The sequence below is a fragment of the Dasypus novemcinctus genome, chromosome 2, assembly GCF_030445035.2.
Source record: "Dasypus novemcinctus isolate mDasNov1 chromosome 2, mDasNov1.1.hap2, whole genome shotgun sequence".
NCBI classification, from domain to species: domain Eukaryota; kingdom Metazoa; phylum Chordata; class Mammalia; order Cingulata; family Dasypodidae; genus Dasypus; species Dasypus novemcinctus.
The window spans coordinates 140,256,070-140,283,434 of NC_080674.1; the positions used below are offsets into that span (position 1 = coordinate 140,256,070).

At 38.9% G+C, this 27,365-nt stretch overlaps 1 protein-coding gene and 1 non-coding gene across 4 annotated transcripts in view; one reads left to right on the forward strand and one right to left on the reverse strand.

The window, feature by feature from the left end:
* AFF4 (ALF transcription elongation factor 4) overlaps positions 1-27,365 on the reverse strand; it is a 114,945-nt gene extending 87,580 nt beyond the window's left edge. The window contains exon 1 of one of the 3 annotated variants that reach the window (XM_058278639.1): positions 26,407-27,365. The gene's annotated coding sequence lies outside the window, so the exon portion shown is untranslated. The remainder of the gene's footprint in view (positions 1-26,406) is intronic. The other 2 variants (XM_058278618.2, XM_058278629.2) reach the window with 2 other exon arrangements.
* On the forward strand, positions 4,611-4,717 carry LOC111763682 (U6 spliceosomal RNA). Its single transcript, XR_002796509.1, has one exon. It is a non-coding gene; the product is annotated as a U6 spliceosomal RNA (small nuclear RNA).

The following is a 27,365-nucleotide window of genomic DNA, read 5'->3' on the forward strand; positions in this document are numbered from 1 at the left end:
ATTATATATATATATATACACACACATACACACATATATGGAGAAAGAATGAAGCAATGACGGTAAAACGTTAATGATTGGTATTATTTAGGTGAAGGGTGTATGGATATTCATTACACTCCGTGAACCTGAAATTTTTCTAAATAAAAGACAGAAGGAAGAAACTAATAAAGTTTATGTATTAGAACACGTGAATACTTTTCAGTACTTCTCAGTCCACTGATTTACTATCAAACCATCCCCACCTTGGAAACTAAAGTATTTATTTTCTGCCGAAGGTACTTAGCCTTCCCCTTCCGCTTCCCCTTCCAAATTCAGACCGATCATCCAATTCCCCTCAACAACAACTCTGGGTCACTATTTATTACATGTGACAAAGTTACACTGCAACATGATGCTTGGCTAGGAAATGACACAATCTAGCATGTCAAGGCTGTTTCCCTAAGGTAAACAGACATCCTAAATGTATCGAAAGCAAGATTTAGTATTTATAATTTAGAAAATATGCATCAAGCATCTATTATATGCTAGTCACGGGAAAAGAAGAAGAATGTGCCACACCAGATATTAAAACTTGCTACAGGAAAGTGGATGTGGCTCAGGAGACTGAGTTCTCACCTACCATGTGGGAGGTCTGGGTTTGGTTCCCAGTGCCTCCTAGAGAAGACAGGCAAGACTGTAAACTGTGACAACAGACTGGCACAGTGAGTTGGCGGGACAAGACGATGCAGTGAGATGACACGTAAGGAAACACAATGAGGGATGCAGCGAAGCAGGGAGCTGAGGTGGCTCAGGTGATTAATGCCTCCCTCCTACATGGGAGGTCCCAAGTTTGGGTCCTGGTGCCTCCTAGAAAGAGAAGACTAGCACACAACAAATGGACACAACAAATGTAAACAACAAGGGGCAGAGAGCAATGAATAAATTAAATACATTTTTAAAAAAAGAAAACAAAAACAAACAAAACAAAAACTTGCTACAGTGGGGTCCAGCAGTTTGGGCAGCAGGAGGAACTGCAGAGTCAGCAGCCCAGCTTTTGCAAAGGCTCTCAGCACACCACCATCTGTGCACCCAGTAAGCACCCTCTCTACTGACAAGATGACCAAGAGGAAGTTATCTTAGCCAGCGGAACAGTAGAATAGAGCACTGTAGTATGAGCTAGAAATAAAATGGATAATGGTACCCAGATGGTTTTCCACCTAACAGAGCTCACAGTCAACTGCATTCTACTGAATTTCTTTGATAATTAGAATTTTTCAATAGGCCATTCCTATTTCTTTTTTTGTGAAATTACTTTTCACATCTTTTGTCCATTTTTCTATTAAAGTCATAGTCTTTTGATTACATAATAATTGTGTTTTCCTAACCTGTCATCTATCTTAAGCAAGGAATATAAAATCAGGATTAAAGCGTATATTAAACTGTGCATCTTAATTCTACTGACCACCTCTTTAAATTTTCTGCTTTCTTCTCCACACCCACTCCCAATTTCTACCCCCAGGCTATGTCTGCATTCTCAATTCCTACACAATAAGATACAAACTTCACTGCAGTTGTTCAATCTATCATACTCTCTCCAAGTCTCTTGATTTGTTTCTATGTGCTTTCTTTCCTTTCCCCTTGATCTGCATCTGCTCAGTCTCTTTGTGAGTTTTCCATTCTTTGTTTCTGTTGGATAACTATACTTAATCTCAATAATTTCACATTTCTATACTACAGACACCATGCTATCTTTATCTTTATTTTCCAGTTATCTAATATCCCAACCAGTCAACAATTAACAAGAACTGAAGTGCTGTAATTTAGTAGATGGACAAAAATTAAGGCACCTGATTTTTAGTTCTGGTTATCTAATATACTAGTTTTATGACTTAGGTAAGTAACACCTTTAACCTTCATGTTTATCTTTTATAAAATGCCCATACTACTTCATCTGATGATAAAGATCAGATGAGAGAAGTTATTACAACATTTTACAAGAATAAGGGAATGACTGCAAATGGACACAAGAGCTCTTTCTGGGGTTATAGGAATGGTCTACAATTAGAAGGTGCTGATAGTTTCACAACTTGGTAAACTTACTAAAAATGACTGAATTGTACATTTAAAATTAGATCAATATTATGAAATGTAAATTATACCTCAATAAAGCTGTTTAACAGAAAATAATAAAGAAATATTATTAGCTTGAAAATATTTGTCAACTCTTCCTCAATACTAATGATTTTATTGATGGACTTCAGACTACTGTACCCCCTAAGCAGTTCAGGATAACCTTCTGCTTAAACTTTGTTTCACCAACAGTAACAACTGCAATCTCAAGTCACTAAAATAATCTGGTGTTATTCAAGAGACTGATGCACTGAATTTGAACAACACCATAAACTACTACACCTAATGTATCTACAGAACACTCCACTCAACAAAAGGAAAACTGCATTCTTCTCAAGTGCATATGGAATATTTACCAGAACAGACCCCATTCACAGGTTAGCCTATAAAACAAGTCTCAATAGATTTAAAAGGACTGAAATCACACTAAATATATTCTCTGGCTACAATGGAATGAAACTAGAAACCAAGAACTGAAGGAAGACTGGGAAATTCACAAATATGTAGAAATTAAACACACTCCTAAATAAACAATAAATGAAAGAAGAAATTACAAGGGGACATTAAGAAATACTCCGATTGCCTTCCCCCAGCGTAGGACATGACTCCCAGGGATGAGCCTCCCTGGCACCAAGGGATTACTACCAAGTACCAGCTGATGATGTAGTTGGAGAACGACTTTGAATAAAAGGGTCAACTCAGACGAGCAGAATATCTCAGCCTACATGTGATATCAGCAGTTAAAAATGCTTTTTGACCCTGAATAAAAGGGGGAAATGGAAAGGACAAATGAGTGTATATGGCTATGAGTCTCCAAAAAAGAGCCAGGAGGTCATCAGAAGGGTCACCCTTATGCACACTTCAGCAGAGTCCCAGAGACAGCCAATGTAGATACAATCCCAGGTATTGGTTCTTCTGAGGGCTACAGAGACCCACAGGTTCTATGGTCATGGCAGATGGAGTTTAGTGCCATGTCAGTTGGTCCTACTTTGGAGTTTGTGGTCCTGAGTGTGATGCAGTTGGACTCAGGTGTGATCTTTGTCCACAAGCCTCTCCTGTCACTTTTACCGGACCTGTGGCTGGTGCTGGGGTTTCGTGTATACTCAGGGGACCTGAATCTCTGGACTCTCCATGTGATAGCCAGCCCCTGAGGCTCAACAGATGTGCAACTCCTACCCTCTGGTTTATTGGAGTTACCCCAGCCAGGTAACAGGGAGGTGAAGAAGGTCAACCACCACACCAGGGAGCCAAGAGTGCCTACAACTGCAAACAGGAGAATTGCATTCATCGTCCAAGTGGAATCAAAGCACCCTCTTGATACAGAGGTGGAGTGCACATAACCATCCCAGGGTCCACAGAATGGAGGAATAGAGTATAGATTAGAGTGGACTTACTGATACTCTATTCTGGAACTAATATGATTAGTAGTGAAGTAAATGTAGCACTGAGATGGAGAAAGTGGCCATGGTAGCTGCCGAGGGTGGGAATGGGAAGAAGAGATGTGATATGGGGGCATTTTCAGGACTTGGAGGTGTCCTGGGTGGTACTGCAGGGACAGTTTCTAGACATTGTATGCCTTCCCATGGCCCACTGGGTGGACTGGGGGAGAGTGTAAACTGTAATGTGGACCATTGACCATGTGGTGTAGCAGTGCTCAGAGATGTATTTACCAAGTGCAATGACTGTCCCATGATGATGGAGGAGGTTGTGGTTATGGGAGGAGGACTGGGGTGAGGGGGGTGGGGAGGTATATGGGATCTCATATTATAATTAGGCAATATTGACCTAAGTTTAAATGCACAATTCAGTAACTTTTAGTAAGCTTATCAAGTTGTGAAACCAGCAGCACGTTCTAATTGTAGAACATTTCTATAACCCCAGAAAGAATGCGGGCCCATGCGGTATGCTGGCCCGTGTGGAGTGCTGGCCTGCAAGGAGAGCTGGCATAGCAAGATGATGCAACAAAAACAGACTCAGAGGAGAGACAATGAAAGATGCAGCAGACCTGGGAGCTGAGGTGGCTCAAGAGATAGAGCACCTCTCTCCCACTCCAGAAAGTCTTGGGATTAGTTCCCAGTACCACCTAAAAAGAAGACAAGCAGACACAGAAGAAGACACAGTGAATGGACAGAGAGAGTAGACAATGGGGGGTGGGGGAGGAAAATAAATCTTAAAAAAGAATACTTTGAGATGAATGAAAACAAGAACAAAACTTATGAGATGCAGCTAAAGCAATACTTACAGAAAAATTTACGCCTGTAAATGTCAGTATTATCAAAGAAAACTGTAAATCAATAACAACTCTCTACCTTAAAAAAAAACAAAACTAGGAAGCTGATGTGGTTGAGCATCAGTTCTCCACAAGTGAGGTCCCAGGTTCAGTCTCTCGTACATCAAACAAAAAATAACAACAAAAATAAAAAGCTACAAAAAGAAGAGTCAACTAAACCTAAAGAAAGCAAAAGAAAGGAAATAATAAATATTAAGAGTAATAAACAGTGCTCGCTTCGGCAGCACATATACTAAAATTGGAACGATACAGAGAAGATTAGCATGGCCCCTGCGCAAGGATGACACGCAAATTCGTGAAGCGTTCCATATTTTTCATATATATTTTTAATGTAATATTATTACAAAGTCAATAAAAAATAAAAAAATTTAAAAAAAAGAGTAATAAACAAAAAAGACAAGAAAATCAATAGGAAAAAATCAACAAAACCAAAAGTTGCATCTTTGAAAAGATCAAGAAAACTGGCAAACATTTAGCTACACTGACCAAAAAAAAAGAGACTCAAAATACTAAAGTCAGCAACTGAAAAGGGAACACTCCTACTGACCCTTATAGAAATAAAAAGGATTATAAGGGAATACGATGAAAACCTGTATGCCAACATATTAGATAATCTAGATGAAATTTTAGAATCCCTAAAAAGACATAATCAATTCATAACTCTCTCAACTATGCCCTCAAAAAAGAAAATCTGAACAGACATATAACCAGTAAAAAGACTGAATTAATCATCAAAAAAACTTTTCCCCAAAGAAAAGCCCGGGATCAGATGGCTTCACTGGTGATTTCTACTAAATGTTGTAACAAAGATTCAATATCAATCCTTCACAACTTTCCCCCAAAACAGGAGAGGGGACTCATAAAGCCCCAACTTAATAGGCCAGTGTTACCCTGATACCCAAACCAGACAAAGATGTTATAAGAAAACTACAGATTCAAGATCACTTATGAACACAAATACAAAGTCTTCAACAAAATACTAGTGAACAGAACCCAGCAATATATATATAAAGGATAATTCACTATGACCAAGTATAAAACATACTCTGAAAACTCCAAAAACAGTATTGAAAGTAATTAAAGAAGGCCTAAATAAATGGAAAGACAGCCTACGTTTACGGATTGGAAGTCTTACTATTATTGTTAAGATAGCAATCCTCCCCAAAACCAAGCTACAGATTCAACGCAATCTTATCAAAATCTCAGTTGACTTCTTTAAGGAAATAGACAAACTAACCCTAAAATTCATATGGAAATTCAAAATAATCTACCAAAAAGACAAAGTTGTAGGACTCATACTTTCCGAATTCTTATTACAAAAACTACAGTAATCACAGTATGGTAGTGACACAGTGATAAAAAGACCAATGAAATAGAATTGAGAATACAGAAATACACCTTTCATATTTGTAATCAATTGATTTTTTAAAATTTTTTAAATTTTTATTTCTCTCCTCTTCCCCCCCCCACCCCCCGTTGTCTGCTCTCTGTGTCCATTCTGTGATATACTGATTTTTGATAAAGGTGCCAAACATTTCATTAGAGAAAAAATATTCCTTTCAACAAATGGCATTGGATATCCACATGCAAAAGGATCAAGTTGGACCCATACCCTTCACACTATAATGAATCAAAGTCCTAAATGTAAGGGTTAAAACTATAAACTTTTAGAAGAAAACGCAGGTGTAAATCTTTGTGGCCTTGGATGGGTCTTAAGTATGATACCCTAAGTGGAAGTAACAAAAAAGAAAAAGATAAATTGGACTTTATCAAAATTAAAATGGGAGCTATCCTGCTGCCAGATTGAGTGATTTAAACCCAAAGTTAAAACAAGGTTTTGATTATAAGATTATAATTATTTTAGAATGCACTATATTATAATTGCTATTAAATTATAACTTCACCACAGTGCAATGTGTTAAACACAAAGCTCACAGTTGGAGGAACCCCTCTTGCCCTCATTTGGCAGGATTTTTCTACCTATGAGAGATTCTGTAGAGGTCACATCCTAAAACGCAAGGAAACAAAGGCTTTATACCTGGAGATCAAAGCCAGGTATAAGGAAACCTCTGCCCCAAGACAGTATTTTGCACAGAAGGACCCTTGCCCCAAAGTTACCTATAAGACTTTTTGGCCATAAAATATAAAATAATGTAGTGAAAATCTGAAACTGAAGATAATAAGACCACACCATTTTTGCTTTCTTTATCACAGTTTTAATATTATCCTGAATTTTTCATAATCGTGTTTTGTAAATCGTAAATCACTTTCAACTGGACCTTCAGAGATTTTACTCTCTCTGATGAATACATTTTCCTATCATTCAAAAAAGAATTTCAGAGTTCTATGACTCTCTTTAACAATCCTGCTCCCAAACCTAACTTCTATTCCACAAATGAACTTGTCTTAGTGGACATATAAAAAGATAAGAGAAATAAAGAAAAACTTTCACATCAATTGCCATCAACTTTCAAACTACCAGCATCTAAATCCATTCTCTTCTTTCCTCTTGTTACAAAGGAGAAAGTATGTTTCTTCCTATTCCAGAACAATCATCCCATTTTGACATCTTCTCACAGAACTTAATCAGGTACTGCCTTCTCTCCAACAATGTTAAGCTCTCCTTCTCTAATGAATCCTTTCTATCTGCATTCAAACATGATCTTCTTTAAATATATATATAAATTAAAAAAATAAAGTTTACCTTGACCCTAATTATCTCTCCAGCTACTACCTATCTCTTCTCTATTTCTTGCATTGCCAAACTTCTCAAAAGAATTCTCAGTGAATTCTCCCCTTCCTCAGTAACCACTGATTTTGTAAAAGGTCACTAACACAAGGTACAAGGAGCAATACACCAACCACCTCAGAAAAATAGCATTACTAATACAGTTGAAGGCCTCTATCTATGTACCTTTCTTGGATCACATTTCCCATGCACTCTCCCCACAGGAGGTAACCATTATCCTTATTTTTGGTGTTAATCATTACTTTTTCTAAATATGTATGCATCCCTAAGTAAAACATTGAATTGTTTTACATAAATTTCAACTTTATGAACAGGGCATACTCTTAAAACTCTTAAACTTTTTATTCTCAGTATTGTTATGTGGCTGATTCATGTTGCTGTAGTTCATTTACTTTCACTGTTGTGTATCCATAAAACTTTGCTTATCCATTCTCCAGTCAATGGATTTTAATTCTTTTCTTTTTTTTTCTTTCATTTTTCTTTATTTTTGTCATCACCAACAATGCTGTAATGAACATTCTTACACATTTCTCCTTGTGCCAATGAGTAAGAGTTTTTATAGAACAGAAACCTAGAGGTGGGATTGCGGAATATGCCAATCTTCAACTTCAGGATAAAAAACCAAACTGTCTTCCAAAATAAGAGTCAACCACTAATCAACTCATTCCAAGCTGTTTCCAACTTCCCAACACTCCACTACTTTGACAAGGTTGCCAATAATTTCCATGTTGCTACAGCCAACGAACATTTCATCAATTTACTTGACCTACAAAATATACTCAACCACTCAAGGCTTGTTAATACATTCTTGGCTTCTTAACACCCTGCTCTCTGAGTTTTCCCAGCACCTTTGGTTTCTCTCATTCTACCTACTAGACCTCTTAAAAGTCTGTATTTCTCTAGGATCAGCCATGGATCTTATTTTGATTTATTCTACATTCTCTTCTTGCCATCCCCATGGCTTAAAATACTATCTATATGACCACAAACAAATATCCAAATAAGCTCTTAATCCTACCTCTCTCCTCTCTCTTCTGAGATACAGAACCACAGATCCGGGGGTCTGTTTGATAATGTCTCAAACTTAGTACATCCAAAATTGATTTCTTGATCTGGTTTCTCCTACTGTAACCACTCTACCACCAGCAATCCTCATCCTCATCTTAATAATGGTGCATCCATCTAACCAACTGCTCTTGCTTAAACTCAGGAATCATTGCTGAACCCTTTTTACCCTCTCTCCACATCTGATCCATCACCATGTTGTACAGCCAACAGATTTCCAAAATACATTTTGAATCTATTTGTCCACATCTTTCTCCACTGCCAATGTTCAAAACAAGCCACCATTTTATCTCCAACTCAGACAAATGCTATAGCCCAGTAATCAGACTCCTGCTTCCTCTGGGTCTCTCTCTAATCCATTTTCCATACAGCATCCCAAGTGATCTTTTTAAAAACACAAACCAAATTATGTCACCTATTCAAAATTAAACAATAGCTTTCCACTTATCTTAGGATAAACTCTAAAGTCCTTAACATGGCCTATAAACTCCTACTTAGCTCACCACATTCATCTCATGTCTTTCTAGACAGATCCCACCAAGGGTCATTTTTTTGGCTTCTTGAACTAGTGGCACTCTTTCCAGCTTCTAGAAATTCATTTGACAATTTCTGTATCCTTCAGAGTATTTCATCACAACTAAATATATGATTATTTTTATGTTCTTTAATATCTCCTCTCTCCATAGATAATAAACAGGTACTGTATTTGTTTTATTCAGCATTGCATAACTATAATATAACATAGCAGACAATCATTTGAATAAGCAAACTAATGAATTCACAGCCTGATTAGAAAGGTGTGGTTCTCTCACTCACTAGGAGACAATACCTAGAAGGCATGATATTCTTAATCTAATAACACAAAATAGTAGTATCTCAAACTTGAAATAATTAGTACTTCATATTATAATGAAATCAGACACCACTCTGCAAAACAAATTCTAATTCAGCATACCCTTTAATATTTGAGGAGTCAGCATTTGCAATTATTTCAGACAGATTAGAAGAGAACATATTTCTTTGCCCATCTGTGAAGCAATTTAACTTCTATCCTTTAAATGTAACTCAAAATTCACTTCTTCCATTAAGCGTCTTCTTACAAAGCAAAACTTCACTTCCTCATCTTAGAGGCCAAACGGTATCATGACCGATGTTTATTATGTCCTTAAGCATGCATAAATTCAATTTTTCAACATATAATTTAAAACAGCACTTATCAAACTATTATTTTTAAAAATACTAGATAATTTCAATTCAAGAGTAGAAATGCATCTCAATTCAAGAGTAGAAATGCTTGCTACACATGTACAAGCATGCTCACCCTTAAGAGTGAATATAATATGAGGATTCATATTACTCGAGACCAGCTGCCTCTACTGGACAATGTTCTTTCTGTAATAATACTAAATGTCCAGCAACTTAGTTCCCTCCTCTGTGGTCCTGCAGTTATATACCATGTAGCTGGTTTAGAACCAATACCGGTCAAATTATACTTCATGGGCTTTTATTAATAATGGAGAAACATGTAAACTAAATTTAACTTATATAAATTTATCCCCAAACTCCAAAGCATATGGATAATTAAATTAAACTGAGAAGTCTATTTTCATCTTTAAAGATGAATAAATGGGGAAAAGAATGGTTAAAAATCAAGTTTTAGAATTCCTTTTATAAAGAAGAAAACAATCCCTTTACTCAGTTTCTTACTTTAAAGGCATAAAAATACCTATAAAACACAGAGGTATGTTATTTTAAAACTCTGTAATATATACACTAAAAATAACTTTTATAGCTGATAAAACAGATCTAATTAAGATATTCTCCTGCTTAAACGTCATCAATAATGCCAAGCTCTATAGAGAATCTAAGTCCAAAATTCTCATCCCAGTTCACAGTTCAATTCTTACTTACTTTTTATAAACCTTGTAGGCTTTATCTGAGCCTGAAAATAACCTACATACATTCAGATCCAGGTTTCTGCTCAAATTAGTCCCTCTACCTAGAATAGCCTTCCTTCTTCTCACTTCTAAATACATCCATTTTAAAAATTCACCATAAACCAACACTCCTCCAAGATTCCTCCACCACTAAAATCATCCACTTCTAAATACTTTCTTTGTATCTAAAGTTTGTCACTTAATGCTTGCCTGGCATTGGGGTTATTTGCTGTTATTCTATCTCTACTCCCTACTCACTCCCACATCCCAAGTCTCTGGAGCGTAAGAAAGACAGATGTCGTTTAAGGCCCCTTTTCTCCCCTTCAGTGGTAAAAACAATGTTTGACATACAACAGACATACAAAACTGTTTGATGAGTCAAATTTTATAAGGGTCACAAAGACTCACTAAAACTTGGGTTTCAGAACATGTCACCCATCTTCTTCTATTTCTTCCCTAAGACTTTCAGCTACATTGATAACAATGAGAGAGTAGGGTTTTTTTTCTACATTCAATGTATTATTAATCCAATAAAAGCATTAATAATATTAGATGAATTATGTTGTTTCTAAAGCAATTCTTTCAAAAGAGTGTATCTACAAAAAATATACATGTAAAAGGAAAAAAAAAACATGTACAGAAATAATCAATTTCCAATTTTACTTAAACCATGTACTGTCAAATGTTCACAAATGTTTAAGTGCTAGATTGTAAAATCTCAGATTCATACCTGGAAAATTGAGAAAGTGTCAAACTGAAGCTTTAGGTCTTCAGCATCCAGAAAGAAATATTCTGCTCAATAGAGCACTACATTTATACTATCTGAGGAGGCTAAGAGATAATAATGAAAAGTACAAATGGCAAAATAAATTAAAAGCAGTTTATTAATACAAATGCACAGAAAACTAAACAAAACTTGAAAAGCACTACACGGCAAACACTCCTTAGAGTTTATACTGAGAGGAATTAAATCTCATTAATTTAGTCTGATTTGCATTATGTAGAAGACTAGTCATAACAAAGTACTTGGGTTTCTTGAAATATATTTAGTCCCTTATATTAGTAAGTACTGTAAACAAATTTAGAGGGAAAATGCTAGTGTAGCAAGTGAAGAAAATATATACTCAAGGCTTATGAACTTTGCAAACCAGCCTCTGTCCTAATTACCCCGAATTCTGTTAAATAAAAATGTAAACAAGAATATTGCCTTTTTTTTTTTTTTAGGTACCAGGGCTGGGGATAGAATCCCAGACCTCATATACGGGAAGCTGGGCTCAACCACTGAGCCACATCAGCTCCCCTGAGTTGGTTTTTTCATTTGTTTGATTGTTGTTATTTGTTTTTAGCAGGCATCCGGAACCAAACCCAGGGCCTTCCATGTGGGAAGCAGTGCTCAACCGCTTGAGTCACATCCGCTCCTCAAGAACAATGCCTTAAAAAAATGTTAAATATGCCATTTTCAAAATGTTCATTAATCATAGGAATACAAACTTAAAAATTAAAAATGAATTATATATTATGGAAAAAAGATTTTATTTGAAAGATCAATTTGGTGAGTGGTAAGAGTAAATGTATACAAAATATTTTCTATTTCAGACTTGTAACATATTTAGACATAATTCAGAATTTTGAAGGCTTTACAACTCCAATTTAAAAATTTGCCTCTTCAGAATATACCATATATGGTACAATGTTACCATTCTTAACAAATACTTAACCAGTGCATAAACTGTGCCAGACACTGCACAACAGCTGAAGATTTGGATATAGAAATAAAAGATCTCCCCATACCCAAGGTGATTATGGTTGTAGCTAACCTGAATGTTGAAATGGTGTGTCTGTCTGTCTACGTATTGTGTTCCAAGAGTACGTGCATATGCATGTTGTGTTCCAAGCAGAGGGAACAGCATGTGCACTCATCCAGAAGCAGAAAGGATACAGGACACCCAGAGACTGAAGATGGATTGGTGTAGTTGAAAAATAAGGTTGGGGGAGTACAAAACAAAAGATAAGACTAGAGAGACTTATGGTATCAGACGAAAACTGTAGGTTTGTTTTTCAAACCTGAAAGATATAAGAGTAACTTTTCAAAGAAAATTAAATCTCCAGATCCTGAGTATTGACTTAAATTATTTTTATTATAAGGGTAATAAAATAGTGTAAACATTAAACTAGGTATAATCTCATTATACTTATAACTCTTATGTACTATAAAACTAAACAACTTTAGAAATTAAATATAAAACAAAATTTAAAATAACATTAATGTGACAGTGTTATTTTGCAGAAATTAGACCAACAATGTTGGATTTAATAATGGATACATGCAGTCCCAAGCCTGGTTCTGTATTTTTAAACTGCTTCTATAATTTAACTTCAATAATACTAATGCAGAGAATGCTTATAAAAGTATTATACTAAATGAACTTAATAATCACAAGTCTTTTTGTGTAGTTCAGGGAAATCGGAACTTAAATATCATACCAGCTAGCAGTTCTTGAAAGTCAGTTTTAAAGAGGCCTCACTTGTTAACTCTGGCAATCTACCTTGTTCATTTGTGTTTAAGTGCTGTATTGAAATCTACATTAAATGTGTATCTAGTGTAACCACTGCTGAAGTTCGGTATAAAACACGCATGCTGCAAGCAAAGTGTTTCATGTTGATTAATTACAAAGATGGGCTCTACATATACATCTTACTAACTAGTAAGGATAGTGCTCATTTGGTTTTGACCTGCCTGTATTAACACACACCATATTGTAACCCAGTATCTCTCCCTGTGTGAACCACTACAAAATCATCACTGCATTATAACGTTGCACAAACACAAAAATAAACAAAATGTAAACACAGCAACGAAAGTCCCAAGGGAATATCTGGCTATAAAGCAGACCTTCAGAAGTTTCATAAAACTCATGGATCCCTAAGAATTCCCAGTTAGAAAAATACTACCACAGGAAAAGGAACACAATTATGGTATTTTAAGAAGAGAAATGACAAAAATCAGATTTGCAGTTTATGGGGGGAAATCATTCTTCTCTAATAGGAGAGTAGATTAGAGTGGTCAAAAATAAACAAGAAGACTGTTGTAATAATCCAAGTGAGAAATGAAGGTTTGACATCAAAAATGTTCTGTATGATCTTACAGTAACGGATACAGGCTATTTAAATTTTTGTCAAAACCTATGAAAGTGTATGGTCTTACTGTGATGAAAGATATAATGTCAAAAAAAAACCTATTTTTTTAAAAATATTTTTTCACTGTGTTTTTTTTTAAAGATTTATTTTTTATTTATTCCTTTCCCCTTCCACCCCCCGCCCCCCTGGTTGTCTGCTCTCTGTGTCCATTCACTGTGTGTTCTTCTGTGACCACTTATCAGTGGCACTGGGAATCTGTGTTTCTTTTTGTTGTGTTATCTTGTTGTGTCAGCTCTCCGTATGTGTGGTGCCATTCTTGGGCAGGCTGCACTTTCTTTCGCGCTGGGCGGCTCTCCTTACGGGGCGCACTCCTTGTGCGTGGGGCTCCCCTACGCGGGGGACACCCCTGCATGGCACGGCACTCCTTGTGCGCATCAGCACTGCACATGGGCCAGCTCCACACAGGCCAAGGAGGTCTGGGGTTTGAACTGTGGACCTCCCATGTGGTAGGCAGGTGCCCTATCCATTGGGCCAAGTCTGCTTCCCTTTATTGTGTTTTATTCCAATTTTTTTTTTTTTGTATTTTTTAAAACCATCATTATTTCATTTTCTTATTAATTCTATCTGGTTATTTTGTTGGCTTCAGTTTGAAGAAGTTTTGGATCACAGAAAGGTTACAACTTGGACAGTGGAGGATCATTTGTGCAGGGTGTAAGTGATAGGGGATACATGGGAGGTGGTTCACCTGGGCATACATATAAGGCATATAAATGTATTCAAATGTTCATGGGGCATTGTCATGGTCAGTTGAGATCCATAAAATAACCAAAAGAATATCAAATTCCTATCCTGGGGAGCTCTGCCACATTCTCTAATTGAACAGTAAGAATCTCCTGAGAACAGGGGCAATGACTAGTGAAGGAGGATGATCCACTGATGGGCCATTAATATTGATGACCATATTTATGAACCTTTACTCATGAAATTGAAACTTAGCCTAATATTATAGGGTGCCTAAGAGTTACCTCCAGAGAGCCTCCTGTTGTTCAAATGTGGCCTCTCTCAGAGCCAAACTCAGCACATAAATGCATTATCTTCCCCACCCAGTGTGGGACATGACTCCTGGGGATGAGCCTCCCTGGCACTGAGCGATTACTACCAAGCACTAACTAGAAATGCAGTTGGATAAAGGCATTGACCAAAAGGGAAAAGGTAAAGACAAATGAGTTTATATGGCTAAGAGACTTCAAAGTGAGTTGGGAGGTCATTCCAAAAGTAACACTTACGCATGTCTCAGCAGGATTTCAAAGACTTCCTAAGTAAATACTAGCTCAAATAGTGTGGCTCATGAAGGCTCTGAAGACATCTAGACACTACAGTAAGGGCAGATAGTTCAGCAATTTGATGCCTTGTCAGAGAGCCCTACTTTGGAATTTATGCTCCCCCTTGACAGAGATGGACTCGGTTATGGTTTCCCAAAACATGGCTCTTCTGACCCTTCTATTTGAGACTATAATTAGTAATAGGATTGATAGGTGTACATCCAAGAGACTAAAATCTTTGGGCTGTCCATGTGCCAGCTGGGCCCTGAATCTCATGACAGTTGCAACATCTACTCTCCAGTTCATTGGACTCACCAAGGACAACTAACAAGGAGATGATGATGGACAGCGATCATCCCAAGGAACCAAGAGAGTCTGTAACTTTAAGCAAGAGAGTCCCATCCATCTGCATGGAATCAAAGGCCCCCTTCAATTAGAGGTGGAGTAGGCACCACCATTCCAGAATCCTCAGGATTGGGGAATGAACTATTGACTAAAGTAGACTCACTGGTATTCTACTACAGACTTATTGTGATTCTAGCAATGGAAGAAATTCCATCACTGATGTGGAGGCCCTGGCCACTGGAGGTTCTGAGGGCAGGGAGAGGGAAAAACAGGTGTAATATGGGGGGTATTTTTGGGACTTGGGAATTGTCCTGAATGACATTAAAAAGACAGATACAGGACATTACATATCTTGCCATAACTGTGCAGGCAAGAGTGTAAACTATAATCCATGCTTAGTGGCAATGCTCCAAAATGTTTTCATCAATTGTAATAAATTACCCCACATCTTTCATTGAAGATGTTAATGTGGACCCAGATGTAGAGAGCTGGGCATATGGGAACCCCCTGTATTTTTCTATAATGTTTATGTTATATAAGTATCTTTTTAAAAATAAATAGTTTTTTAAAAAGTATATGGTCCAAAATGTAAACCATAATGTAAACAACTGACCAATGTTAGTAGCAGCGTTTCTAGATCTGTAAATCAATTGTAATGAATGTACCATCAGTGTGTAAAATGTTATTAATAGGGGAGGGTGGAAAAGGGGGAGGGCGTCTGGTATATGGGAATCCCCTATATTTTCGATGTGATTTTTCTGTAACCTAAAGTTTTTTTTTTTTTGAAGATAAAATGAAAAAAAAATAAGACACTGGGGGACTATACAGAAGAAACTGTTACTATACATGTAAGACAACAGATCTTACAGGGAAGAAAGACACAATGTCTGAAAATTTTTTCTATTATTTCGAAATTTTAATTTTTTAAATATTTTGTTATTTTTTAAACTATTATTTCATTTTCTTATTAATTTTATTTGGTTGGCTTTGTTTCTGGAGAGGATTTACATCTCAGAAAGGGCACAATTATGGCAGGGGAGGATCACTGGTGCAGAGTATCAGTGATGCAGGATGTGTGGGGAGGGATGCTTCTGGGGCATGCCTCTAAGGCATATGAATATGTACAAGTGTTCATAGGGCATTGTCTCGATGGGTGAAGACTTACACAATAACCAAAAGAATACTGGATTCCCATCCTGGGGAGTCCTGCTATATCCTCTAATAGAACAACAAGAATCCCCCAAGTACAAGGGCAGTACCTAGTGAAGACAGACCATTATGCCAGGTCTTTGATATTGATGATTTTATTATACTTATGAACCTTTTCTTGTGAAATTGAAACTTAGCTAACTATTATATATTGCCTAAGAGTTACCTCCTGAGAGCTTCCTTTTTGGTCAAATGTGGCCTCTCTCTAAGCCAAACTCAGCATATAAATGTACTACCTTCCCCCCCGCCCGACACGGGACATGAGTCCTAGGGATAAGCTTCCTTGAAACTGAGGGATTATTACCAAACACCAACTAGCAATGCATCTGGAAAAACACTTTGACCAAAAGGGGGAAATATTAAATACAAATTACTTTTTATGACTAATGGATTTCAAAATGAGTCGGAAGGTCATTCCAGACGTTACAGTTATGCACGTCTCAGCAGCATCTCACTGACTGCCACAGTAAACAGAGCCTCAAATAGCAGGGCTCCTGAGGGCTCTAGAGACATCCAGACACTATAAGCAGTACAGACAAGCTCAGGAACTCAGTATCCTCAGGAACAAAGTAAGTCAGTAGGCCTTACTCTGGAATTTATCCTTCACAGTATAACAGACTTAGACTCATTTATAGTTTCCCTATACATGGCTCTTCTGCCCCTTTTATTTAAACCTATAATTGACACTATACTTGTTGAATATATGTCCCAGAGACTTTAGTCTTTGTCCATTTATGTGCCAGTTGAGTCCTGAATCTCAACAGAGTTGCAACACCTACTCTCCAGTTCACTGGACCTATCCAGGACAACTAACATGAAGATGATGGACAACACCTATCCCATAGAACAGAGAATGTCTGCAACTATAAGGAAGATAGTTCCATCCATCTGCCCCTTGGGACTTAGGCCCCCTCTCAACTGAAAACAGAGTAGGCATCACCATCCCAAAATCCTCACAACTGGGGAATGAACAATGGACTAAAAGTTATTGTTATTCTGGCAATGAACAACTTTTATCACTGACATAAAGGCAGTGGCCACGGGGGGTTCTGAGGGGAGGGAGAGAGAAGAACAGGTGCATTTTGGGGGCACTGCAATTGCCCTGCATGACATTGCAATGATGGACACAGGCCATTATATATTTAGTCATAATCTACAAAATTGTGTGGGACAGAGGGTAAACCATAATGTAAACTATAGTGCACGGTTAGCAGCAATGCTACAATATGTGTTCATGAATTTTAGTAAATGTATCACATTAATGAAGGTTGTTCTTGACATGGGAAAGTGTGGGAGGGTGAGGGGTTGGGACATATGGGAATCCCCCATATTTTTCATGTAACATTTATGTAATCTAAAGCTCCTTTAAATATAAAGAAATTTTTTAAAAAGAGGGAAACGGACTTTGGCCCAGTGGTTAGGGCGTCCGTCTACCACATGGAGGGTCCGCGGTTCAAACCCCGGGCCTCCTTAACGCGTGTGGAGCTGGCTCATGCGCAGTGCTGATGCGCGCAAGGAGTGCCCTGCCACGCAGAGGTGTCCCCGCGTAGGGGAGCCCCACGCGCAAGGAGTGCGCCCGTAAGGAGAGCAGCCCAGCGCCAAAGAAAGTGCAGCCTGCCCAGGAATGGCGCCGCCCACACTTCCCATGCCGCTGACGACAACAGAAGTGGACAAAGAAACAAGACGCAGCAAAAAGACACAGAAAACAGACAACCAGGGATAGGGGAGGGGAATTAAATATATAAAAATAAATCTTTAAAAAAATATATATATATATAAAGAAATTTTTAAAAAAGAAATGAAGGCCTGAAATAGGGCAATAATAATAGTAGGAAGATAACTAACATAAAGAAAGGCTTTGGATTTAAAGATGTCAGGGAACTATTGAATACTTGGGCCAATCAGATGTGAGAAGTAAAACAGAGGAATCAAGGATAACTTGCAGGTTTCTACAGAGTGTTTTAAGCACTGCATAGTGGGGCTATCTGACCATTTCTACTCTTGCTTTTCTGGGATTTCTCTCCCCTATTCACATAGCTATAATAAAAGGAGCCATGATACATGCAACCTATAGTATGACTCTACCATCAGAGTATCAATAACAGGCAGAGTTTGTATCCCTAACTAAAGCCAGGCAAGTCACAGGCCCATCCCCAGCTCCCACCAGTTAACCATTAAGACATTCACTCTAGGATCAACTGGGAGTTGGGCCAACCACCATTTCCTTCCCAGAGTCTACTCAACTCTACACAATTGAAGGAGTATCACTTAGGCCACCTACACCAAGTTCAACCCAGATCCCCTGTCTAGGATGTTTAAGCCTAGAACCAAGGAAGAGTTGGTCTAGTCTCTCTGTTAGCTAGAACCCTAAGATGTAAAATTTGGGAATTTATGGCAGCTATATTTTCCATATGAAGAAAGCTGGTAACTGCACTGAAAGCAGGCAGCATATCTACAAAGAAAAACCAGAGAAGAGAGAACTTTCCAAGGGTTTATCAATGTCTCTGGTGAATCCTTGCCCTTCCATGACCTGCCTATTTAACTTTCTTCAATTCCATTTAGCTACATCTTTTAAGTAAATCCGCTCTTGCTTCAGGTAGTTGGAAAGGTTTCTGTCACTTAGATCAAAAGAATCCTAATAAGGAAACTGGTAAAGGAATGAAGAATTGCCGAGTAACAGATTCTAAAATGGGAAACTCGCTGCATCAAGTCCAGTTAGGAAGCAACAAGAATGCCCAGCCCTGGTCTGAGAAGATGGCAGCTCTTGGTTTGCACAAGTATCTCCCAAGATTCAGAACATGTGCTCCGAAATTGAAGTATCTGAAGCTTGACAACAAACATGCTTCTGGCTACCTCCTGTAGCCTTCTGTATCATGCTACCAGACAGCATTCCAGGGCAGACAGGTGCACCAAAAAAAAAAAAAAAAAGAGCAGGACAATTAGGAATTCTGATGCGGAAAGCCCTTTCTGCAAGTAAAACACAAACAGAGTGCTATTTAGCCAGTTAGTTTTATGTCACTGATGTACTACAGAAGCTGAATTCTATATCAATACTCTACAAACAAAAATATTAAACAGACACTTTGCAACTAATTGTTCAACCCTTAAGGCAATACCCAGACCCAAGTATCTATCCAAGTCAGGGATCAAAAAACATTTACTATGAAGGGCCACACAGTAAATATTTTAGGCTTTGCTAGTCATAGGGTCACAAATATTCAACTCTGCCTTTGCAGCTGTGAAAGCAACCATAAACAAAACACAAACAAATGGGTACGGCTGTCTGTTCCAAAAAAAACTTCATTTACAGACACCTAAATCTGAATTTCATGTCATTTTCACATGCTACAAAACGTTATTCTTTTTTCCCCCATCTTTTAAAAATGAGAAAACCATTCTTAGTTTGCAGGCAATACAAAAATAGGCAGTATTTGGCTTGCTGACCTTAGTTTGCCAAACCTTGTGCTGAGGCAACATACAACTGTCCTCCCTCAAAACTCCTCCCCAAACGTCCTCTCAGTATTTGGTAATCTTAAATTAAGACAAAAGATGAGGAAACTCCTCTTAGTGAACTGAAAATGTGTAGGTTGGCTAACCAAAGAATTTTATGCCAGGAAGTTAGTCAATAAATGAAGGCCCATGTAATTTACTGGTTTCATAATTTAAGGCTATCACCTTAAGAATCTGAACTCAAAGAGCAATAGTAACTATAGACTCACTGTGATTCTAACAATGGAAGAGATTCCATCACTGATGTGGAGGCAGGGGTCACTGGAGGTTCTGAGGGCAGGGGAGGGAAAAACAGGTGTAATATAGAGCCATTTTCAGGACTTGGGAATTGTCCTGAAATGACATTACAACAATAGGTAACAGGACATTATATATCTTGCCATAATGTAAAGAACTGGGTGGGAGAGAGTGTAAATTACAATGTAAACTTAAATCCATGATTAGTGGCAATGCTCCAAAATGTGCTCATCAATTGCAATGAATTACCTCACTGATGAAGGATGTTGTCAATGTGGGAAAATGCGGGAGATATGTGAGGAGCAGGCATATGGGAATCCCCTATATTTTTTATTTAACATTTATGTAATCTATCTTTTTAAAAATAAAATAAAATAAAAAATATATAAAATAGGTAGATTTCATGATAAGTAAATTATACCTCAATAAAAATTAAAAAAAAAAAAAAGGCAATAGTGACCTCTGGATTTAAAAGCTAGATATGTGTCCCATATATGTGTTCCATATAAGTGAGTTTGCTGGTGTATATACAGCAAGATAAGATGATGTTAAACAGAAAATATTTAATATATATTTGGGGGAAGGTAGGAGTGTGTATACTAAGATAGCCATGGGATGAATAGAGTACCCTTTACTCCACTTCTTCCCTGGAATGTTAAAGCTAGGGCATGTTATTATAAATGTAGTACCTTAGCCAAAGTTGAGGGTCCAAAGGTGGACATATAATCTAATGAGTCCTTTCCTGTGATTTGGGACTAAAGATTCAGGACAATCTCTCTTTGATGGCAGAAGATACTAGATTTAAAACTCAGACGGCATTAGCAAATGCTAAAGCTGGTCTGCAGCAAAAGAGTACTAACTGAACATACAATGAGCATCTCAGATGAGAGACAGATACTAGACCACATTCTGAACCCTTGGATCCAGCTCCTCCTCAGTTCTAGCTGTCCTCCTACCGCTTAACTGTTAAGTTCTTTTTTGGAATCCATGTTCCCGTAAATTCCTTTTTTGCATAAGTTACGTGCCATTCTAACAAAAACAAAGTGCCTACTGGACAATCTAAAGGGGTATGCAGTTTGATGAAAGAGTCCTGGTATTCACAAAACACTTAGAGATGGTAGCTAAGGCAATACCAAGTGGATGAGATCACCCAGAAGAGAGAAAAGAGAAAGCCAAAGCTATAATAAAATCCAGGAACTACCAAAATCAAAGAATTAGAGTCTACAAAGGAGCAGCTAGTAGGAAAAAAGTCAGGAATGGGGCTGAGTCAAGGAAGAAAACATTAAGGAAAAAATAAGAGTATCAAGTGAGGGGTTGTATCAAGTGAGTATCAAGTGAGGGTTTAATGTTACATTAAAAAAATAAAGACAAAAATAAAGAGCATCTACTGCTAAAAAAAAAAAAAAAAAAAAAGAGTATCAAGCAAAGAAAGAGGTAAAGAACTAAGCAAAGACCACTCAATTTGACAATATGGAGGTCACAGGCAGCCTTGGTAAGAGTAAGTGGGATAAGAAGCCAGGCTGAAGGTTTAAGAGTGAACAGGAACTGCATAAACTACCTATGAAGTATTCCTGCTATTCAAAAAACGAAAAACAAGCTTGAGGAAAGCAGATGTGGCTCAAGTGACAGAGGTTCCGCCTACCATATGGGAGGACCTGCGTTCGATCTCTAGGACCTGCGGGTGAAAAAGAAGAGCAAACCAGTGCCTGCATGAGTGCCTGCATGGTGAGCCAGTGCCCATACAAGTGCCCATGCAAGTGCCTGTGTGGTGTGCCAATGCCCCGCTCAAGTAAGTCATGCAGCAAGATCAAGACGCATCAAGACAGAGACAAGGGGACAGAGTCAAGGTGAAGTGCAGCAGAAACCAGGAACTGAGGTGGCGCAGCTGTCAGGGAACCTTTCTCCTTATCAGCGATCTCCAGGATCAAATCCTGGTGAATCCAAGAGAGAAAATGAGAAGAGAAGACAACACAGACAGAAAAAACAGTAGGGTGGGAGGAGAGGAAGGGGAGAAAATAAATCTTTTAAAAAAAAATGAGATTAAAAAAATAAATAAAATCGATTAAAAAAAAAAACAAGCATGAATAGGATCAAGCCTTTAGATGTCTAGATGTAACACTAATTTAGACGAAATACAAGGGACAAATGAATACATTAAATAAAACCACAGGGATGCAATCAGCACAATCCAGATCGTGAGAAATCCCATAAGGCAAAGACCTGGTTTCTTCAACAAAGTGCATGAGAGCTACAACAACAAAAAGATGGAGAACAACCTACAGAATAAAAGAGGATTAAAAAGAGAGAGAAAGAACATTGAAACACATAACAACCCAATGCAATGTATGGGACTTATCTGGACGCTGATTCAAACATACTATAAAAACAAAACAAAAGTAAAAAACAAAACAAAAAACCCACACAAAACGTGCAATCAGGGAAATTTGAACAGAGTGGATATGTGACAATATTAAGGAATTAGTGTTAATTTTTTTGTGTAAAATAATATTGCGATTATTGTTTGAATCCTTATCTTTTAGAGATAGATAACAAAATATTGTAACACTTATCTCTTTTACTAGTGAGTCTTCCCTGACTCCACGTTGCCCATGTTGCCCATGGAGTCTGCTCCATGTTGCCCAGCAGACTACATAGTCCCATAATAGCTGCATAATAATTCAGTGAGATACAAAGTGATGCAGGGTTTCAAAAGAGAGGGATCACAATTGGGGTAGGGTGGGAAATTAGGCAAAATTCTAGGAAAGCAATGAATGGTACTTGCCCTGGGCATCCTTGAAGGATGGTGAAATTTTAACAGGGAGCAAGAGAAAAAAAAGTTATTTCAGATGAATGACATGGCAGCAATAGCAATGAGGTAGGAAGGTCTGTCTATGCTGAGTACTAATCTGTTTCAACCTCTTTATAAAATTGTTCCTTCCCTAATGATGACATGAGAAGTAAAAGTAAAAAAGTCATAACTGGGAAGCAGATGTGGCTCAACTGATTGGGCTTCCGCCTACCACATGGTAGGTCCCAGGTTCAGTTCCCAGTGCCCCCTCGAGAAGGCAAGTTGGCGTGGTGGGCAGGCATGGTAAGCTGATCCAACAAGATTACTCAACAAAAGAGACACAAAGAGGAAAGACAATGAGAGACACAACAAACCAGGAAGTTGAGGTGAGCTCAGGTGATTGAGCACCCTTCTTCCAAATGGGAGGTCCTAGGAGGTTCAGTTACGGATGTCTCCTAAAGAGAAGATGAGCAGATAGTGACTGCAAACAAAGGGGGGGAGGGAGTAGATAAATAAATAAAATAAATCTAAAAAAAAAAGTCATAACTCTCAAGGCAGCTCCAAACTGGCGAAATTGAGAGCCATTCCAGTCTAAAGTAGCCCCAAGGAGCCCAGTCCCAGTACAGATCATGGCAATCTCTGGGTAGATAAACAATACGGGATGGTCTATTCACATCAGTCCCAACTTTTATTTCCCTACACAACTTTGGGAAAGGAATGTATGCAGTTCCTTTACTTGTCCTAGAAAACGATCAAAATGATAAGTTTAGTTTTAGTCCAGCTTTCAGTACTCAGTAATAAGCTGTGTCTCTGTCTAAAAGCCACCACAATGGCTCGTTAGCCACTCCAAGAGGGATAAGTTACATGAAGAGCCTTTCCTCAGAACTTTCCTCGGGTTACAGGTTTTTAATAAGGTATAGCTGATGAATCAGGTAGATTTTAAATAAAATTTGTTTCCTTCAAATAAAGATTTGATAGTTTCAATATGAAAATGTTTTGGAATATTTCAGAAATGAATTCTAGTGGTTTTAATATTTCTAAATTTCTAAAATTCTCAGAATATGGTGCCATTGAAAATTAACATCAAGACAAACAGGAATGCAGATGATCAGTCAAAACTCAGTAACTGGAATGTTTTATTACTGCCCTCTTCCTTGTACTAGAGTATCACTTCAAATAACCAAGATGGGCGGAGTTACAAGTAGGGGTGCTTTTCTTATCCCAAAGGAAAAAGCAGCATGTTACAGGTCAGGTTAGCTTTAAGCAATCTTTAGTCATGGACTACACATTATTTCACATTAACTGAGACTGGAAAACACCCTTCCAGAAATCAAATGTAATTGCTTCAACACATCAGAGGAAATGAAAGAGGGAATGGATAAGCCATAATGAAGATTTGGATTTAAAAAGCTGGAAACCTTTATATTTATACAGGAAAGCTTTATAGTAATATATCTATATAATAGAGCTAACATAAAAATAAAATCTAAGCCAACAATTTTTAGAATACAGACTGCACTTCTGGGTCATTGTCCAAGTACTCCCTCAATTCTAAAGATCTCTTCTTTGATTTTATTAAAGATACTGCAAAGAAAAAAGAAGTTCTCATACATTTTGGACCAGTAGATGGCCACAAAAGAAGAAATACCTGTTTTCTTTGTTCCTCTCAAGTATATACAAAATCATGACATTTACTTTAGCCCCTCAAAAATAGTAATATATGTAACTTCTAGAAGACTTCATCTTCTGTCATTTTCTAGTTGATATTCACTTTTCTCCCCTTCAAATACTAGCACTTGCTCTTGTAGCTTTCTTTAGATTGCTCTCATGTGAAATAACTTGATAGAATAACAATTTTAAATTTAAAAAATCACATTCAAATGTATAAATTTACATAAAATACCTAGTAGAATACAGAGAGCAGTTAAGTCCTTGTTCTAAATACACTACAACAGCTTGTAAGAAAATTGCAATACAAAGTAGAATGTAATAACTGTTACATGAGGGGATACAATAACTCAAGAGCACAGTGAAAAGAATGTATGTCATCTGACAAGTAAAAAGTGAATCTGAATTAAAACATTCTATCTTTAAGGATCCTTAATTACACAATTTCACAATAACACTACAGAACAATCTTTCCTCTTAAAAAATGTACACCACTTTCCAATTAACACAGATAAGTTTTGTTGTTGTTTTTTCAACCAAACAGTAAAAGTTTGGTCATTCAGATTCTCTATCTTGCCTCCCTCCTAAAGCAAATTTTTAATGTTTACCTACTGTTCCTACAAAGGTAACAAAAATTTGTCATCAACCTGGAAACCACCACAAACTGAATGAACTGCTGGTATAAAAAAACATTTTACTGCTTCCAGGTTTTTCGTAAGTTAATAAAAAATAAATTGAGACATTTTTTATGTTTGGTGACTGAAAAGTGGAGCCATAAATGAGAAATTTAAAGAAGCCAGCTTTGTTGAAAATCAAGTGGCCACTTGCCAACACTTCTTTATGCACATATGACCAAAGATGATTCTAAGCAGACTCACAGGCCACAAAGCCTCTTTATCAAATCCCAAATTAAGAAAGTTCTCATAAATATTTCAATTTTGATAAATTCAAGGACAGTAAAATAAAGGAAACACTTTACAACACTTCTCAGAATCAATATGGACCCACAGCTTTGAGATTTTAAAATGATCCCCAGAAAATAGCACGTATTTTAAATGTCAGGTTTACAAATAGCCTATTCACAGGCACCTATAGCTCAGAATACGTCGAGAAAAATACCGGTCACTGTAAAAGGGACTGGCCCTACTTTAAAATCTCCTTTTGGTCAACAGAGAAATCACACAATTCTGAATTACAACTGAAAACTACTAGAATCCTAAATCGAACTCTTCGTCTTAGCTTGAACTCTACACAAGTATTTCAGATTTGTGCTTTAGGCCCTCTATAAATGATGCCGTTTGTGAACGAAAGGCTATAAGGATACTCCCCAAACTCCTATGCTCCATGATCCATAATACTCAAAAGAGTGAAAAGAACAGCAAAGTGGAAGGAACAAAGCACTGACGTCAATTACGAGATTAACCCCGAGCACAGGCAGCTGGAGCAAAGGTCTGAACATCAATACCCGAATATAAACTATCGGGACAACTAGCCAACATACCTACTAAGTTGTGGGGAGTATTCAAGGATTACACCCCCATCCCCATTTTTAGTCAACCCTCTTCGCCAATCGAGGGTGGTAATTCCCCCCCCCTTTTTTTTTTTTGCAAAGGCGAGAAGGGGAGGGGAGGGGAGGTGCGCAGAATCGCGAGAGGAAAGCGAGAACTAGTTGAGTAATGATGCCAGAATCTGGGCCTATTTTCTCTTTTACTAGAAATAATTTGAGATGTGAAAGGAATTAAAAAGTAACATTATCAGCCGTGCGGCTGTGAGGGAAGAAATGGATTTAGGAACGAAAGAGGAAAGGAAAAACACTGAAAAGATCGATTTCTGGGAATCCTTCTTAGGGTTGGGTTCGCCTTTTTGTGTGTGTGTGTGGGGGGGGGGTGTCGGGCAAGGAACGCCGAGAAGAGGGGCGAAGCCGAATTAGGCAGCCCTAAACCGGTGGGTCACTGCGGACCCCCAGGCGGTCCTCCGCCCCCGCGGCCCGGGCCGGCCCCGGCCGGGCCCTCAGTCAGTACGACGGCCCGTCTCACCTCCAGTCCCGGCTCCGCTAGGCCCGAACCATCTCCCGGCTGCGGCAGAGGCGGCGCCGGGCCTGCACCTTCACCGGCCGCGCATTCGAGTTCCCCCGGTGGACGGCGACGGGCTGCCAAGGGCGAGCGGCTCCGGGCGGCGGCGGGGGCGAGGAGGCCTCAGCACGCGAAGGCGGCGGCAGCGTCGACGCACCTCACCCAGAACAGGCGGCGGTCCCGACCCGCTCCATGACTGTCAGGCCGAGCCCAGGATGGCTGACGGAGGAGGCGGGGGCGCGGCGGCGAAGACCTGGCACCGAGATCCCCGCCCCGTCCGCTGGCGGCACAGGCGACTGGACTCCCGCAGCCCCGACCGTGACTGACGCAGCGGCCGCGCCACCCACGTGACTGGGCCCGGGCGGGGGCGGGGCGTCACGTGACGCCGCCGCGCCCCTCCCTGTCCGAAGAGAGGGGCTCTGGCGCCCGCAGAGTCCGGAGGCGTCGCGCAGCGCGGCCCCCGGCGACGTGCCTGGCAGGCTGGTCGGGCTACTCGGGGCAGGCCGAAGACGGCTGAGGCGGCCTCGGCGCGATCCCCCGTGCTTGGCGGCCGCGTCCGGCTGGGCGGACCCGGCAGGACTAGGCCTGCACATCCTTGCGCGCACACCTTCCTGGGCATAACCCGCTAGTGTAGTTCACAAAGGTGGGGCGAGGCCAAACCAGAAAAGCTGGTTCTGGAGCTCAGCTGCATCAGGCCAGGCTGTTGTAGGCAGCACTGCTGTGGTCTTGCTGGAGGCCGCTCTCATCTCCCCAGGACCGGCTGAACCCCTGAAGCTACTTCCTAGGCCTGTTTACCGGTGCTGACGCCAAGTTCCTGAACCCAGCCGTCCATCAGAAAACTGAAGGTGGCAGGAAACTTGTGCCATTTTTTGCTTAAAAACCCACTGAATTTATCTGTCATTTTCTGTTATCCCAGCGATCCC